At 48.0% G+C, this 18,123-nt stretch overlaps 1 protein-coding gene across 2 annotated transcripts in view; it reads left to right on the top strand.

Moving 5' to 3' along the window:
• Positions 1-18,123, top strand: part of ANKMY1 (ankyrin repeat and MYND domain containing 1) — a 278,322-nt gene that overhangs the window by 9,569 nt on the left and 250,630 nt on the right. Inside the window, exon 2 of one of the 2 annotated variants that reach the window (XM_029616456.1) lies at positions 7,479-7,811. The gene's annotated coding sequence lies outside the window, so the exon portion shown is untranslated. Of the gene's footprint in view, positions 1-7,478; positions 7,812-16,542; positions 17,187-18,123 lie in introns of those variants that run through there. The other variant, XM_029616458.1, reaches the window with a different exon arrangement.

Here is an 18,123-nt window from a genome sequence, read left to right as displayed (position 1 = left end):
CTAATGATTTCCGAATTATCCCTAACAACTGAAAAGCAGGTTGTTAATACAAACAAAAAACACACTTTGAAATGTCTGTATGCCAATGCCAGAAGTCTAAGATGGGAGAGTTAGAGTGTTCAGCAGCAAATGATGAGTTTGGCATAATTGGCATCACAGAGACTTGGTGGAAGGGGGATAACCAATGGGACAGTGCTATATCAGGGTACAAATTATATCGCAATGATAGGGAGGATCAACTTGGTGGGGGTGTGGCAATTTATGTCCAGGAGGGTATAGAGTCCAACAGGATAAAGATCATACAAGAGACTAAATGCTCAGTAGAATCTATATGGGTAGAAATCCCATGTGTGTTAGGTAAGAGTATAGTGATAGGAGTATACTACCGTCCACGTGGACAAAATGGTCAGACAGAGGATGAAATGCTAAGAGAAATCAGGGAAGCTAACCAATTTGGCAGAGCAATAATAATGGGAGATTTCAATTACCACAATATTGACTGGGTAAATGTAACATCGACTTGCAAGAGACATTAAGTTCCTGGATGTAAAAATTGACTGCTTCATGGAGCAATTGGTTCAGGAACCAACAAGAGAGGGAGCTATTTTAGATTTAATTCTTAGTGGAACGCAGGATTTGGTGAGAGAGGTAACGGTTGTGGGGCTACTTGGCAACAGTGATCATAACATGATCAAATTTAAAATAATAACTGGAAGGGGGACAATAAGTAAATCTGCAGCTCTAACACTAAACTTTCAAAAGGGAAAATTTGATAAAATGAGGAAAATAGAAAAAACTGAAAGGTGCTGCTGCAAAGGTTAAAAGTGTTCAACAGGCATGGACATTGTTTAAAAATACAATCCTAGAGGCACAGTCCATATGTTTTCCACACATTAAGAAAGGTGGAAGGAAGGCAAAATGATTACCATCATGGTTAAAAGGTGAGGTGAAAGAGGCTATTTTAGCCAAAAAAAACCATCCTTCAAAAATTGGAAGAAGGATCCATCTGAAGAAAATAGGATAAAACACATAAGCATTGTCAAGTAAATTGTAAAACATTGATAAGACAGGCGAAGAGATAATTTGAAATGAAGTTGGCCATAGAGGCAAAAACTTTTTAAAATATATCTGAAGCAAAAAACCTGTGAGAGAGTCGGTTGGACCATTAGATGACCGAGGGGTTAAAGGGGCTCTTAGGTAAGATAAGGCCATTGCAGAAAGACTAAATGAATTCTTTGCTTCTGTGTTTACTAAATAGGATGTTGGGGAGTTACCAGTTCCGGAGACGGTTTTCAAGGGTGATGAGTCAGACGAACTGAACGAAATCACTGTGAATCTGGAAGATGTAGTAGGCCAGATTGACAAACTAAAGAGTAGCAAATCACCTGGACTGGATGGAATGCATCCTAGGGTATTGAAGGAACTAAAAAATGAAACTTCTGATCTATTAGTTAAAATTTGTAACATATCATTAAAATCATCCATTGTACCTGAAGACTGGAAGGTGGCCAATGTAACCCCAATATATAAAAAGGCTCCAGGGGCGATCCGGGTAACTATAGACCAGTGAGCCTGACTTCAGAGCCGGGAAAAATAGTGGAAACTATTCTCAGGATCAAAATCGTAGAGCATATAGAAGGACATGGTTTAATGGAACACAGTCAACATGGATTTACCCAAGGGAAGTCTTGCCTAACAAATCTGCTTCTTTTTTTTGAAGGGGTTAATAAACATGTGGATAAAGGTGAACCGGTAGATGTAATGTATTTGGATTTTCAGAAGGCGTTTGACAAAGTCCCTCATTTATTTATTTATTTATTTATTTAAAAACTTTTTTATACCGGCATTCGTAGGACACATCATGTCGGTTTACAAATAACTGAGAAAGGAAAGGAAATTACAATGAACAGGGGAGGGGTTAACTGGGTGATATACAAAGAAGAGGAGAGGAGAGTCAAACAGGCAGCGTTACAAAAAGAACCAATATACAAGGTTAATTGGCATGTGCACTTGAGATATTTAGTATATGAAACTTATTTACAGTAGGACAGGGGCCGGTGCACCTAAGAATGATTAAGGGGGGGGGGGGGTAGGGAGGGAGCGGAGGCGGGGGGAGGTGGGGGTGGTGGGAACCGGGTACAAACGGTGATAGTTTTCAAGGCGAAGAAAACTAAAAAGTCATGGGATAGGAGGCGATGTCCTTTCGTGGATTACAAACTGGTTAAAAGACAGGAAACAGAGAGTAGGATTTAATGGTCAATTTTCTTAGTGGAAAAGGGTAAACAGTGGAGTGTCTCAGGGATCTGTACTTGGACCGGAATAAGACGAGTGAGGTTATCAAATTTGCGGATGATACAAAATTATTTAGAGTGGTTAAATCACAAGCGGATTGTGATACATTACAGGAGGACCTTGCAAGACTGGAAGATTGGGCATCCAAATGGCAGATGAAATTTAATGTGGACATGTGCAAGGTGTTGTATATAGGGAAACGTAACCCTTGCTGTAGTTACACAATGTTAGGTTCCATATTAGGAGCTACCATAGTGGATAATACTTTAAAATCGTCTGCTCAGTGTGCTGCAGCAGTCAAAAAAGCAAACAGAATGTTAGGAATTATTAGGAAGGGAATGGTTAATAAAACGGAAAATGTCATAATGCCTCTATATCGCTCCATGGTGAGACTGCACCTTGAATACTATGTACAATTCTGGTCTCCGCATCTCAAAAAAGATATAGTTGCAATGGAGGAGGTACAGAGAAGGGCAACCAAAATGATAAAGGGGATGGAACAGCTCCCCTATGAGGAAAGGCTGAAGAGGTTAGGACTGTTCAGCTTGGAGAAGAGACGGCTGAGAGGAGATATGATAGAGGTCTTTAAGATCATGAGAGGTCTTGAACGAGTAGATGTGAATTGGTTATTTACACTTTCGAATAATAGAATGACTAGGGGGCATTCCATGAAGTTAGCAAGTAGCACATTTAAGACTAATCGGAGAAAATTATTTTTCATTCAACGTACAATAAAGCTCTGGAATTTGTTGCCAGAGGATGTGGTTAGTGCAGTTAGTGTAGCTTGGTTCAAAAAAGGTTTGGATAAATTCTTGGAGGAGAAGTCCATTAGCGGCTATTAATCAAGTTTACTTAGGGAATAGCCACTGCTGTTAATTGCATCAGTAGCATGGGATCTTCTTAGTGTTTGGATAATTGCCAGGTTCTTGTGGCCTGGATTGGCCACTGTTGGAAACAGGATGCTAGGCTTGATGGACCCTTGGTCTGACCCAGTATGGCATGTTCTTATGTTCTTTTGCAGGTTACCCCATGCCATCCAGAAAGCAAATGCAGCCATATCACTGTTGTCCTGGGCTGTAACTATCCCTCAGTGAAGTTTGCCCAGTGCCCTCTTTACTATATTCTTGACACCCATAATTCCTCTGTGTTTATCTCATGCATTTTTTAAGTCTTCCACTGTCTTTGTCATCACCACTGGGAGGGAATTCCAGACATCCACCACCTTCTCTGTGAAAAATACCTCCTAACACTCCTGAATATAACCCTTTGAAGCTTCATAATATGATCTCTAGTTCTACAACTTCCTGTCCACTGAAAAAGCTGAATACCTTCTGTATCATATCCTCACTGTCTCGCCTCTCTTCCAGGTTATACATATTTACGGTAATTTCTTTCAGTCTTCTCTCATAGGTATTTTGTTATAAACCCCATATCATTTTGGTTGCCCTTCTCTGGACTGACTCCAGCTTCTCTATATCCTTTGAGGATAACATTAAAACAATTGTGTGCGAGTCCATATGTACTACAGGCCTTAATTTTTTCCTCCTTGAATTATTGCAATTCCTTACTTTTGGGTCTTCCACAAACCAGCTTTCGTCCGCTACAGGTACTTCAGAACTCCGTGACCAGAGTTCTGACAAACCGCAGAAAATGTGACCATTCTGATAAATTTGCACTGGCTCCCAATCACACATAGAATATATTATAAAACTTGCTGTTTGCTCTATAAAGCAATTTATGGCCAGAAAAACGACTGGCTGAATTTTACCATTCGATTACATACCCCTTACAGAACTTTAAGATCTGCGAAAAAAGGATTACTCCAGATTCCATCCGTAAATACTTCCCATCTTACATTAGTACATGAAAGAATTATCTCCATTGCAGGACCCACACGCTGGAACACCTTGCCAGCCGAACTAAGACTCGAAAATGAGCTTAAAAGGTTTAAAAAAGCTTTGAAGACCTGGCTTTTTGAACAAGCTTACTCAGCATATCTAGGACAAGACTAATAATAATACCATATTAAGATCTAAAACTTGTCTTTATGCCTATTCTGTTTTTTTTAAAAAATGGTCTCCCTTCCCTTTTAATGTAATAATTTTATTGTATTTATAATTTTTAATGTATACCTCGTGTTCTATGTGACCTTTCTGTTAACTGTTATGATGTATTTTTACGAATGACGGTATACAATTTTTTTAAAAATAAAATAAAAAAATAAAAAGAAATAAATACACTCATGCTTAGAATCATGCAAATGTGCTAGCATGATCTAATGTTGTGGAACGCTAGGAGAGCGGTCCGCTTACCAGGAGATGTGTGTTCTTGGGCCATGGCTTGACCCCAGAGGAACTCCGAAAATGTGCCGCAGTAGGCGAGGCATGCCCGAGCATGGGCTGGACAGGAGCGAGGCTGGACTGGAGACAGATGACTGGAGATACTGACCCTCCTCCGGACCTGCACGCTTCGGAAGACCAACAACGCAATGGTGGTCTTATGAACAGTCCTCCGACCGTTCCAAGCCCTTTTGGACCTGCCGCAGGGTACGGCAAGAAACGGCAGGTCGGATGGAGTCCAGGGCAGTGAAGACCGGAACATGAAGATTCAGACGAGACTCAGGAACGAAGTACTTGGATGCACAGACGAGACTCAGGAACGAGGTAATTGGATGCACAGACGAGACTCGGGTATACAGACAGTGGCACGGTCCCTCAGGACGCCCTACACAGCCAGTACCACTGGTCTGGTCACGGACCACCCTGTCCTACAACCGCGGGAGTGGGACCAGCGCAGGAAGGAACGAGGTACAGAAGACGTAGACTCAAGCAAGGTTCAGGGTAATCAGAAGACTCAGGCAAAGTTCATGGTAATCCGAAAACTCAGGCAAAGCACTGGGATGAGACTGCAATGCAGCATGCCCTACACAGTCCACCCGCGGGACTGGTCACGGACCACGCTGGACTTGAAGAGCCTCTAGACGAGATATGGAGCAATGAATGGAGCATGTCTCAGAGGCTGTAGAGGCCTGCACCGAGGCGCGCCCTACTCAGCCGCCAGTGGCTGGTCGCGGACCACGCTGGGAGTACAGGTTCTGGCAGAGTCTTTGACACGGACGGAGCAAGCACCAGGGACTCCGTAGACCAGGGAAAAGTACAGAAGCGGAAGTCTCCCAGAGGCTAGTGCTGCAGAAGTGAGGTAGGCCTTGCACCATGAAGCGCCCTACCCAGCCCGCATGTGGGGCTGGTCGCGGACCACAAAATGGCAAGCCAGGAAGAGTGGCACGAGGAACCAGGGGTTCAGGACAGCTGGACAGGATCACGGACTTCAGGATCAGGAGAAACAACAACAGAGCTGGGTCACGGACATCAGGAACACACATCTGGACTGGAACATGGATTACTGGATCAGGAGACAGACCTTAGGGCTGGAACACGGACATCAGGAACAGCAGGTGAACATCTGGAGTGGAACGTGGACAACAGGACAAGTCGAGGAGCTCCAACGAAGAACAGGAAACACAGGACCTTGAAGAAGTGCTGGAACAAGGACGACTCCTGGAACGAAGGACAGCAGGATCCCAGGAGTGACCAACTCCTTGCGAAGGCAAAGCTGGAATGGACGCTGAGCCCTTTTGTAGGGCTGAAGAGGACAATGCCCAGGGAGGGGTCAGCAGAGGGCCATACCTGGCTGGCCCTTGAAAAACAGGCGAGAGGCGCGCGCCCGCGCCTAAGGAAGCTGGAGAAAGAGCTGGAAGCTGGTGGTGTCCTCAGCCACGTGGAAGGCCCGAGGAAGCAAGGTAGGTAGCGGAGCAGCCCTGCCCAGAAGCTGGAGAGATGGCAGGCTGCAGGAGCGGCTCCATGCCATGAAGAAATCAAGCAGAGGGAGTAAGGAGGCTGCAGGCACCGGCAGGGACGGCCTCCCTTTCGGCCAAGGACCCGGGCTGAAGCAGGTACTAGCAGGGATGACTTCCCTGCCAGCTGAAGACCCTGGGAAGGCTTGCAGTGTGTCGGGAGGCACAGGAGCGGCAGCGGTGGTCCCGACCGCGAAGGAGAGCTCGCGGCGGGTCGGCCCTGCCGTGCAGGGCAAAAGGCAGCCAGAGAGGAGCCCAGGCACAGCGGCACGACTGCCATGAAGGCTGCAGCGCCAGCTGCCCAACTGGCCGCGTGGAGGTAAGAGCCTGCCCGCGCTCCTCGCGGGCAGGATCGCAACATCTAAAATACAACTGTAACACTAATGTTGTGCTTGGACTTTTGTGTGAGTTGTTTACATGCAAGCTTGCATGTACTGTCCACGTGCACGTTTCTGTGATGCACAACTTCTGGTTCTTCAGGAGCGTGTTATTTCAGCACTGCCATCATGCGCATGCCAGTCAGATTTCACCACCAGGGACATTGCTTGGTGGAAGAGGATGAATAGGACCTCTTCACCATCCTCGGGGTGTGGCTCAACCTGCGGTGCAACAAGTATGCCTGGTGAATAGTGAAGACCTTATTGAACTGCAGAGCCTCATACCCATTTGGGGTGAGTAGAATGTAGGTTGTAGGGGTGGAGTCAGATAAGGATGTAAATGAAGAGGCAATAGGAGGAGGTGTGGGGGTGCAGTCAGGTAAGGATGTGCATTGGAAGTCATTGGGTGGAGCTCAAGGTGACCTACAAAAAGGGCAAGAGTCAACAGGTATGTCTAGATACAGAAACATGTGTCCATTCCATTAATAACATGATATATGTACATGTGTTGCCAATGTAATATAACACAAGTGTGAAATACTTGGCAAGGATGACAATGTAAGACTTAAACCAATAATCACAAGTACAGTAAAGGTGCATTTACAAGCTAGAGAATTCCTATGGGAGATGTCATAGATCTAACATTGGCCCTTTCAGCAGAGAGATGTTTGGCCATTTTCAATAGTTCATGTTTCTCTCCAAAGCTGTGTGCTCTGTGGAAAGAGATATTCCCACTGGCTGGACTGTCCAGCTTGCTTCCTCATGACAAGGTGTACCATGCCGGTTCATGGAGCATCCATGGTACTTTCACCAGGTGGCAGCACACTACTTCTAGGTGCAAAGAGCCTTGCTACTCTCTTCAGACATCAATAGACTGCATTGATACATAACAGTATGGAGTTCACATTAACAGCTACCGTGCACACTCAATTTTGTCATCCTATTTTTCTCTGTAGATTGAGGATGTGAAGAAGGCCTGGGAGCTGTGCCGGAAGTGACGAAGGTGGCTGGACTGGCTGAGAGCCAGACAGGATGGGGCCAGAGATAAGTTCATGATATGGCCGTTAGGGAAATTTTCACAAGGTCTGTCTGTGGCCTTCCAGCACCAGTCACACCATAGGCTGACCGTTCAGTATGACCCTGTCTCTGCCTTGAGTTTATACAAAACTTCATGCAAACATATTTATACTCTGGCAGTTATCTGGATTATGGGCAACACTATCATGAACACAAAGAAAATACCTCATCCTCTGTGGCAGTAAATCGCAAATAGTTAAAAAAGCACACAGGTAAGTTTTACAGCAGAAATCACCAAATTTGAAGAAATACCTTTATTGAGACCGTCAAAGATAAATTAGCATATAATTTTTACTTAAGTGGTGACCAAACCATATGTTAACCACCAAAATGCAGTAACATTCCAATGTCTTTAATCATAGATCCCACTAGTTATAAAAAAACTTCTACTTTTTTGAATTTTTGAATTATGCATTTAAAGAGTTTTTAAACAAGTGACAGTTATCCTGTATGTACAGTCTCTTGAAACAATGCTTTTGTGTAGGTGCTAGCCCATAGACTCATAGGCCCTTATCCTATACAACTATGACTGCCTCATGGCCCTAGATGCCTTGTTATGTCGACCACAAACCAATGCTTCTATCCCTGATACTGAATCTAACTCTGAGCCCATATCACAAGCAAGGCACCATCAAATAAAATATCACTGAAATTGATTTTCTGTATGTCAAAGAATCATTCTATGGCCTTACCACCACCTATTTGATATGGATGTCCCATAGGAGCAATTCCATTTGCCTACACTCCTCCCTGTAAAGGAATGCCCTGTAACTGCCTCTATGATTGTGCACATCAAGCCCTGCAACTTGTGAGCACATGACATGATGCACAATTGCTGTTCTCTTCACAGGTGATAATTCCTTGTTGCTGTTGGATGAGGTAACAGAGGAGGAGAAAGATGGCATCGAGGTCCCGTCCTCTGATCTGGCCCCAGCTGATGCCATCACTAAGGAGGAGCAGGATGCTCCTCCTCTACCTCTTCCATCACCAGGGAAACTAGAGGTGGCAGTCTAGCCCCTTCACCCCCAATGGGCAGGGCCCTTGCCCGAAGAAACAGATCTCTTTCCCCATCCCATTAGGGCCATCTCCCTATTCTGCCCAGGGATGTAGGGATGCTGAGACTGAGACTGGCCAGCCCTTGCTGGCTGAGGAGGCCCGGTTCCTCCTCTACCTCTCCCACTATCATCTGCTGTCATGCTAATGACTCCTGCTAGTCTCATTGTCTGGAACATCCATTCCAGATGATGAACCTGTGCCTCAGTGCTTTTTTCAGAAGGCTATGCAGATAATGGTAGAGAAGATGACAGGGATCCAAGCTGACTTCAGGAGTCTGCTTGGTATGGTGAGATGCCTCTTGCAAGAGTCATGAGTGTCTCACCATGGCAGTACAGCTCATTGCCATGAAGCGTCCATCATACCAACCAGTCTTCTAAGTCTGCAGTTCCTGGCCTTCCTACTTCCCTGGGCCTTTAATGTGTTTGTGTAATTAGTTTGCACCCTAGTTTGCCTAACCTCTGTCCCATTTTTTTTTTTTTCAAATAGAAATAATTTTGAAACATTTTTATATTTATGTTGATTTTTATAAAAGTTACATATGTTTTCAAGTATGTTGAGTGTCTCAATACTTCCTACATACTATGGTTAATTTGGTACAACAGTAAAGTTCCTTTAAGGATATTCTATAGCCATAACTGTCTCCATCATACATAGCCCTGCATGTTGCTTGCCTTGCTAGCTTGTCTCATACTTGTTAGACTCCCCATACCTACCTTTACATCAGCATAGCAGCAGCAAATCACCTGGATCAGATGGTATACATCTCAGTGTTAAAAGAACTGAAAAATGAAATTGCAGGCATACTATTAGAAATTTCTAAACTATCTTTAGAATCAATCTACAATAATTGAAGATTGGAAGGATACCAACATAATGACAATTTTTATAAAAGGTTCTGAGGTGATCTAGGACACTACAGACCAGTTATCCTGACATCAGTGCTGGGAAAATAGAAACTATCATAAAGAACAAAATTACTGAACATATTAGGAATGTGCATTCGTCCAGGATGAATTAGGTAATTTCAATGAAATTGCCTAATTCGCCCTGGTTCGGGGAGCCCGAAACCTGAAAGAATTTTCCCGAAATCTCCCCAAATTTTAAAGGCCCGAACCGCAGGAAATACAAAATTTCCCACGGCGGGCCAAAAACGAAGCTTCGCACATCCCTAGAACATTTAGATAGTCATAATTTAATGGGACAAAGCCAACATAGTTTTAGTCTTGTCTCACCAATCTGCTGCATTTTTGAAGTTGTAGATAAACATGTGAATAAAGATGATCCAGTTGATATAGTGTATTTGGATTTCCAGAAAGCATTTGACAAAGTCCCTCATGAGAAATTTCTGTGAAAATTAAAAAGTCATGGGATAGGTGGCAATCTAGTCCTCCCAGATCTGTGCTCCTCACTCCCCCCCCCCCCCCCCCAGTGTCCATCTTGTTTCCTGTATAGGCCTATACTACTTATACTGAGACTGTCTCAGCAGTCAGTTCTCAGAGATTGGTAATAGTTTCTAGTTCTTGTACTCTGGATCTGCTTCTGTTTCCAGAAGACTGCAATTTTGTCAGCTTCTTCATCCAGTACTCCTTTTGTTCTCCTTCCTGGCCTTCTGGATTTCTGGTTAGGGCCTGTTTTTTTATCCTATGTCAGGCTTTTTGGTTCTTGTCTGTATCAGAGCTTCCCCCATTCTCATGCCTTGCTGGCCACCAGCACTGGAGGGCTCAACCCGCAGGAAAGATGACTGGATTAAATGGAAATTTCCCTGTACGTACCAGGATCAGTCCAGACTCCTGGGTTTTGCCCCCCCTCTAGCAGATGGAGACAGAAGTTTATAAACAAAACTCCGCCTATAACTAGGCTGGTGCCACCTACAGTCTGGCAGTATTCTTCTGTCTCCTAGCAGGTGGAGAGGGTGCAAAACCTACAGTCTGTTAGGGCCTAGATTAGGTGTTGTGTAAAAAAAAAAAAAAAAGAGAGAAGAGAAAATTTTGATCTTAGATGAAATAAGTAATTTGTCACTGACAGGTAGGTCAGGAGGGGAGGACCGCAGAGGCTTGCCTGCTGGACCCAGTCCCCGCCTCCCAGGGGACGGTAGGGTCCTGAGGGGATCTCTCCCCCTGGTAGAGGCAGCCTAGGAGTGGGGGAGCCCCACGTACCGGCAATTACAGGGCTGGGGGTGATACCGGGGGTCCCGGCTCACTCCCCCCAGCAGGCTCCGGATCCGAGGTACAGTGTTTGGTTTAAAAAAAAAAAAGTTCTTTTGTGGGTGTTCCTGTCTGTGCTGCGTCTGATTTCTTCCTTTCCTCTAGAGGGCTGGGGCTTAGCGATCCGGGGAGCTTGTAGGGAAACTTACGTTTTGTTTTTGTTCTTTAGGCTTCCTTCTTCTCCCCGGCGTTTTTTTGTTATGCCCAGGCAGGCAGCCTGCCGGGCCTGTGGGTCCGCGGCGGCACGGCTGTCCAGAGACAGCCTGTGCTCCGGGTGCGTGGGCGGTGGAGAGAGGGGGTTGGCAGCAGCTCCAGAGTCCCGGAGAGGTAGGCAGTCGCGCGCGGGGGCGTCATCCGCGGTGTCTGTTTTTTCGGAACGGTCGTCCTCGCTACAGCCGGGGGCGCCGCCATTTTGTCCGCGTTTTCGACGGGAACGGCGGCCATTTTCTCGGCGCGGACCGCCGAGATCAGAGCGGGCCGTCGCGGCGCAGAGGCCTCGATGCCACCGCGTTTGTCCCCCCAGCGGGGCCCCGCGGGTGGGGACAAGCCGACGGGGAATATAGTTTCTGATGGTGATTCCCCCGTGGAAGGGGGTGATGAGGAGGGGTCTTCGGACTCCTTTAATTCTCGATTCGTGTTATTGATGCACAAGGCCTTTAAGGCCCGGAGATTGGCTAGAAAAAGGCCGCAGGGGACCCCAGACGCGGGGTCTGGGGCTCCGGCAGAGAAGGTGCGAAAACCCGGCCCGGGGGAGGGGGGGCCGGCTCGTGTCCGACCCCTTCGCCCCCGGGGGACCGAGGTTCCCCGGGACTCCTCGTCGGACTCGGAGGAGCTCGAGGAGCCGGAGGAGGATCTGGAGTTCCCATCCCAGCCCCCGAGGGGGGTTGAGGGGGATGGGGAGTCGGGCACTAAAGGTTCCGGCCCTCATGGAACCGAGGGGGATGACCCAAAGGTGGTCCGGCTGTTCCATAAGGAGGAGTTAGGACCCCTCATTCCGGAAATCTTGGGGGAGCTGGGGATCCCGCTTCTCCAGGTTGAATCTCGTCTTGGCCAGACGGATCCAGTTGTCCTGGGGCTCCGGGGCCCGTCTTCAGCATTCCCGCTCCATTTTTCGGCATCGGACCTGCTTTTTAAGGAGTGGGATACTCCGGATTTGGGCCTAAAGGTTGCCAAGGCAATGGATAAGTTGTATCCACTGCCTGAGGACGTGCTGGAGCTCTTGCGACTGCCACGGAGTGATTCCGCGGTCGCAGCGGTAACCAAAAAGACCACCATCCCGGTCACGGGAGGTACTGCGCTTAAGGATATTCAGGACAGGAAGTTGGAAGTCCAGTTGAAGCGCATTTTTGAGGTTTCGGCGTTGGGTATCCGTGCAGCGGTTTGTAGTAATTTTTCGTTGAGAGCAGGTCTTCGCTGGGCTCAGCAGCTCCTGGCGAATGAGTCCCTGTCACCGGACGAGGTAAGACAGGCCAGTCGGTTAGAGGCCGTTATAGCCTACAGTGCCGATGCCTTTTATGATCTCCTGCGCACTTCGGCACGGACTATGGTTTCCGCGGTGGCGGCGAGGCGACTTCTTTGGCTCCGCCATTGGGCGGCGGATGGCACCTCCAAGGCTAGATTGGGCTCCCTTCCCTTCAAGGGGAAGTTGCTGTTCGGTAAGGAGCTGGAAGATTTAATTGAGTCCTTGGGGGAGAATAAAGTCCACCGTCTCCCGGAGGACAGACAGCGGTACAGGGGGGCGCCGGCCTCTCGTCCCCGTTTTCGCGGTGGTCATAGGCCTCAGGCGACTCGAGGGTTGAACTCGTCGTTCCGTCACGGGGCTTCCCGCCAGCAGTCGTATTCTCAGTCCTTTCGGGGCTGCTGTTTCGGCCGTCCGGGAGCCGGTCAATCGGCGCAGAGCGGTAAGCCACCGCAATGATGTGAGGCCGGTCCTTTCCCCCATTCCCAAAATTGGCGGAAGATTAAGCCAATTTTACGAGGAATGGACCAAGATCACGTCGGATCAGTGGGTGCTCGAAGTGATAAAACAAGGCTACACGTTAGATTTTTCTTACCGCCCACCTCAGTGCTTCCTGGTGTCCCATTGCGGTTTTTCAGAAAAGCGTCAGGCGGTAAGGGTCACCTTGGCTCGGCTACGCGAGATCAGGGCCGTAGTGCCGGTCCCTCCCGACGAGCTCCGGCAGGGCCGTTATTCCATTTACTTCGTAGTACCCAAGAAGGAGGGAACGTTTCGTCCCATTCTCGATCTGAAGAGTGTCAACAAGTGTTTACGGGTACCGCGTTTTCGGATGGAAACCTTACGGTCAGTCATCGCGTCCGTAAGGAAGGGGGAGTTTTTGGCTTCTCCGGATCTTACGGAGGCGTATCTCCACATTGGTATTCGTCACGAGCACCAGCGGTTGCTCCGGTTTGCGGTGATGGGGCAGCATTATCAGTTTCAAGCGTTGCCGTTTGGATTGGCGACGGCTCCGCGCACATTCACCAAGATTATGGTGGTGGTGGCGGCGAGACTCCGCGAAGAGGGGCTGTTGGTGCATCCATACCTGGACGATTGGCTGATTCGGGCCAAGTCGAGGTAGCTTTGTCATCTCGCGGTCCAGCGAGTTCTACAACGGTTACGCTCGCTGGGTTGGGTGGTTAGTATAGCCAAGAGCCATCTGGTGCCGTCTCAATCCCTGGAATATTTGGGAGCTTTGTTCGACACGTGTCAAGGCACGGTGGCTCTCACGCAGGAGCGAATAACAAAGTTGCAAGCTCAGATTGTCCGGTTGTTACGCAAACCAGTACCGGTGGTATGGGATTATTTACAGGTCTTGGGCTCTATGAACTCCACGCTGGAGTTAGTACCGTGGGCGTTTGCTCATATGCGGCCCTTGCAGTCAGCGCTGCTCTCCCGCTGGCGCCCCATTTCGGAGGAATTTTTCCTCAGCTTGCCATTGACCCAAGACGCAAGAGACAGCTTGCCGTGGTGGCTATGCCAGGACAACTTGACGCGTGGGGTTTCGTTGGAGACTCCATCGTGGACGGTGGTTACCACGGACGCCAGTCTGCTCGGTTGGGGAGCGGTCTGTCTCGGGCAGGCGGTTCAGGGAACATGGTCGGCTCGGGAGGCGTCGTGGTCCATCAATCGATTGGAAACTCGAGCGGTACGGCTGGCTCTCTTGAGGTTCCTTCCCCTTCTTCGCGGTCGGGCGGTCAGGATTCTGTCGGACAATGCGACCACGGTAGCTTACATCAATCGGCAGGGGGGAACCAGGAGTCAGCCGGTGGCGGCCGAGGCTCGGTCGTTGATGATATGGGCGGAGGCCCACCTGGCCAGTATTGCGGCCTCCCACATAGCCGGTGTAGAGAACGTCCAGGCGGATTTTCTCAGTCGCCATTGGTTGGATCCCGGAGAGTGGGAGCTCGTGGAAGAAGCGTTCCAGCTCATCTGCGATCGGTGGGGCACGCCAGCGGTAGACTTGATGGCTACATTCAAGAATGCGAAAGCTCCCAGGTTTTTTGCTCGCCGAAGGGAGACGTCCGCAGAAGGCGTAGACGCACTGGTGGTGCCGTGGCCGATGAATGTGTTGCTCTACGTGTTTCCTCCGTGGCCGCTCATAGGAAGGGTGCTGCGTCGCATAGAGAAGCACCCGGCGTACGAGGTCATGGTAGCCCCAGAGTGGCCAAGAAGACCGTGGTTTGTGGATCTGTTGAATCTAGCGGTCGAGGGCCCACTTCGGTTTCCGGTTCTTCCGGAACTTTTGCACCAGGGACCCGTCTGTTTTGACCTGGTTCATCGCTTTTGTCTAGCGGCATGGCTTTTGAGAGGCAGCGGTTGAGATCGAAGGGGTATGCTGAGTCGGTGGTTTCTACTCTTTTGCGTTCCCGGAAGAAGTCTACCTCCATGTCTTATGTGCGTGTGTGGAGACTTTTTGAGTCTTGGTTTTTGGAGCGCAGCGTAGTGCCTACCCGAGCGGCTATCCCGGGTATACTGCTGTTTCTTCAGGAGGGGTTAGCCAAGGGGCTTTCCTGTAGTTCCTTGCGGGTGCAAGTAGCTGCGTTAGGTTCCTTCCGCGGTAGGGTGCATGGCGTTTCCGTGGCGGTGCATCCGGATGTAGTGCGTTTCCTTCGGGGGGCGAAGCATTTGCGTCCTCCGTTTCGGCAGCCGTGCCCGTCGTGGAATTTGAATGTTGTCCTTAAGGCGTTGTGTGCGGCACCTTTTGAGCCTCTTCGCCATGTTACCCTTAAGGATTTGACTCTGAAGGTAGTATTCTTGGTGGCCATTGTCTCGGCGCGGCGGATTTCTGAGCTTCAGGCTCTGTCGTGTCGGGAGCCTTTTTTGAGGATTTCGGATTCAGGCATTTCGTTGAGAACGGTACCGTCGTTTTTACCCAAGGTGGTATCCTCGTTTCATGTGAATCAGACGGTAGAATTGCCATCTTTTGGGCAGGTGGTGTCTTCGGACCCTATGGCTAAGGATCTTCGCAAGTTGGATGTGAGGCACGTGCTGTTACATTATTTGGAGGTCACGAATGTCTTCAGGGAGTCCGACCACTTATTTGTTCTCTATGGTGGTTCTCGACGAGGAAAGGCGGCCTCCAAGACTACGATTGCTCGGTGGTTGAAGGAAACCATTCGATCGGCATACCTGTTGCAGGGGAGGTCGTTGCCTGAGGGGCTAAAAGCCCACTCTTCTTGAGCCCAGTCGGCTTCCTGGGCGGAATGTCACCATATTCCTACAGAGGAGATCTGTAGGGCGGCCACCTGGAAATCGGTCCACACTTTTGCTCGGCACTATCGTTTGGATGTGAAGGCTCCAGGGTCGCCGGGGTTTGGAGAAGGGGTGCTTAGAGCTGGCCTCTCCGGCTCCCACCCTAAGTAAGGTAAGCTCTGGTACATCCCAGGAGTCTGGACTGATCCTGGTACGTACAGGGAAAAGAAAATTAGGGCCTTACCTTCTGCTAATTTTCGTTCCTGTAGTACCGAGGATCAGTCCAGAGTCCCACCCATTGTTGGGAATTTTTCTGCCGGGAGAGGATGTGTGGTCTGTCTTTGTGTTCTCCAAATCAGGAAGCTTGTTTTTTGTTCGTTACCTCGAGTTCGGTACCCGGTTGGGTGGAGTGTTTCTTTTTGGTGTTAAAATTTTCGAGGTTCTCATGATTCTATGTTGCGATTGGTCCTGCTGCTTTGACATTTAGTAATACTGCCAGACTGTAGGTGGCACCAGCCTAGTTATAGGCGGAGTTTTGTTTATAAACTTCTGTCTCCATCTGCTAGAGGGGGGGGCAAAACCCAGGAGTCTGGACTGATCCTCGGTACTACAGGAACGAAAATTAGCAGAAGGTAAGGCCCTAATTTTCTTTTATCTGCCGTCTGTCGCCTGGATATGACTCCCCTGGGACTAGGTTTCTCACTTCTGGGGGCAACACCAGACCACAGCCGTTACATCAAGCTCTGGCCAATATGAGCTCCACTGAGCTGGCCATGCATTTTTAGACCTAGGACAAGCTCCTGGTGGTGCTGGACTATTGCCTGGGATGCCTTTGTCCAAATTTTTCTCCTGGGGCCCTCTGCATCATTGTCATAGCAAGTTCAGCTTCCTGTCCCTTTACTTCCTGCAGCTATGGAGCATACATATGAGGAGCCTTGGGTGGAAACTCCTTCATGGTTTTCTGGAGATCGAAAAGTCTGTTGGGGTTTTCTGAATAAGTGCTTTAGTGACTTTACCCTGCAATCCTCCCATTTTCCTGACCATAAGTCTAAATTGTCATACATAATATCCTTCTGACAGGAGATCTTGACCTGGGCCTCTCCACTCTGGGAAAGACAGGACCCTGTGATCTCAAACTGTGATGCTTTTGTCATGGCATTTGAATGCATTTTTGATGACCCAGATTGCTTGTCTTAGCCTTTACTTCCCTTCTCCATATAAAGCAAGGAACTGGTACTGTGGGTCACTACATTATAGAATTCTGCGTGGTTGCAGCAGAGACAGGCTGGAATAATGAAGCCCTAGTCATGGACTTCCTGAATGGATTAGCAGATCGAATCAAAGATGAACTAACTGACCACCTGAGAACTACCTATAGAGTTGGATGACTTGATCTCCATGTGTCTATGTGTGGATACCCATATTCTTGAATGACAATCAGAACTCCAGTATTCTGCCATGCAGCTCTGCAGATTAATCCTGTCTCATTGCCTGATGAACTCATGGACCTGGGCCATAATGGTACTTGCCTTTCCCAGACAAAGAAAGATCAAAAGAAGCAGCTGGGACTTTGTCTGTTGTGCTGACCCTGGACACTTAGGGGGCAATTTTCAAAAGAATTTACATGTGTAAAGGTAACTATAATTGTAGCAATTTTCGAAAGCTATTTACCTATGTAAAGTGCATTTATGAGGATAAATCGTATGGACAATTGAATGGCATATATTGTAGCATGTGTAAATGCATGTTACACAGGTAACATGCATTTACACATGTAAAACCCATTTTTAAGCATGCAAATTCTTTGAAAATCAGGACTTTAGTCAGGAACTGCCTACATAAACCGAAGTCTGAGTCACATTCATCATCAGTCTCACAAGAGTAGTATCCCTTAGACCTTGTGGAGGTATCCCTCAACCATTTGGCTTAGTGTCATTCAGTCTCAGTATTCTTGAATTGGTCCTCAGGATCAGCAGAGACACTCGCCCTTATTGACTCTAGGGCAGCAGGTAGTTTCATTAGCATGAATTTTGTCCCCAACACGAAATTCCTAGTCAGCCCAATCCTGCACCAGTCCAAGTTATAAGAATTGATGGAGAGCCCCTGAACCAAGGAGGCGCACAGCAGGTCACATTGGATCTGAATCTTCTAGTGGGTTCGTGGTTGAAACCATTTATTTTTGTGTTTTTGAATCATCTTCCTGTATGGTGCTTCTGTGGTTACCATGGCTTCAGTTACATAACTCACTCATCAAATGGCTTTCAGGACAGATTGTCTCTTGATCTCATTTTTCTTTTGTGTTCCTGACCCAAGGCTTATAGCTCCCATTCTTGTGACCCGTATAGTGGAAATTCCCCCAGCCCTTCCTACGTAGTACCATGCTTTTGTAGATGTCTTTAGCAAGAAGCAAGCAGAGACACTTCCGAGGCATCAGGAGCACAATTGCACCATTGAACTGCTTCCTAGAATCATGTCCCCCTAAGTGGCCAGACATACCCATTGTCAGGTCTAGAAACTAAGATCATGTCAGAATATATTCAAGAAAACTTGGCTTGAGTCTTCATTTGACCA

This window comes from Rhinatrema bivittatum, chromosome 9 (genome assembly GCF_901001135.1).
Source record: "Rhinatrema bivittatum chromosome 9, aRhiBiv1.1, whole genome shotgun sequence".
NCBI lineage: Eukaryota > Metazoa > Chordata > Amphibia > Gymnophiona > Rhinatrematidae > Rhinatrema > Rhinatrema bivittatum.
This window is presented reverse-complemented; position numbering and strand designations above follow the sequence as displayed.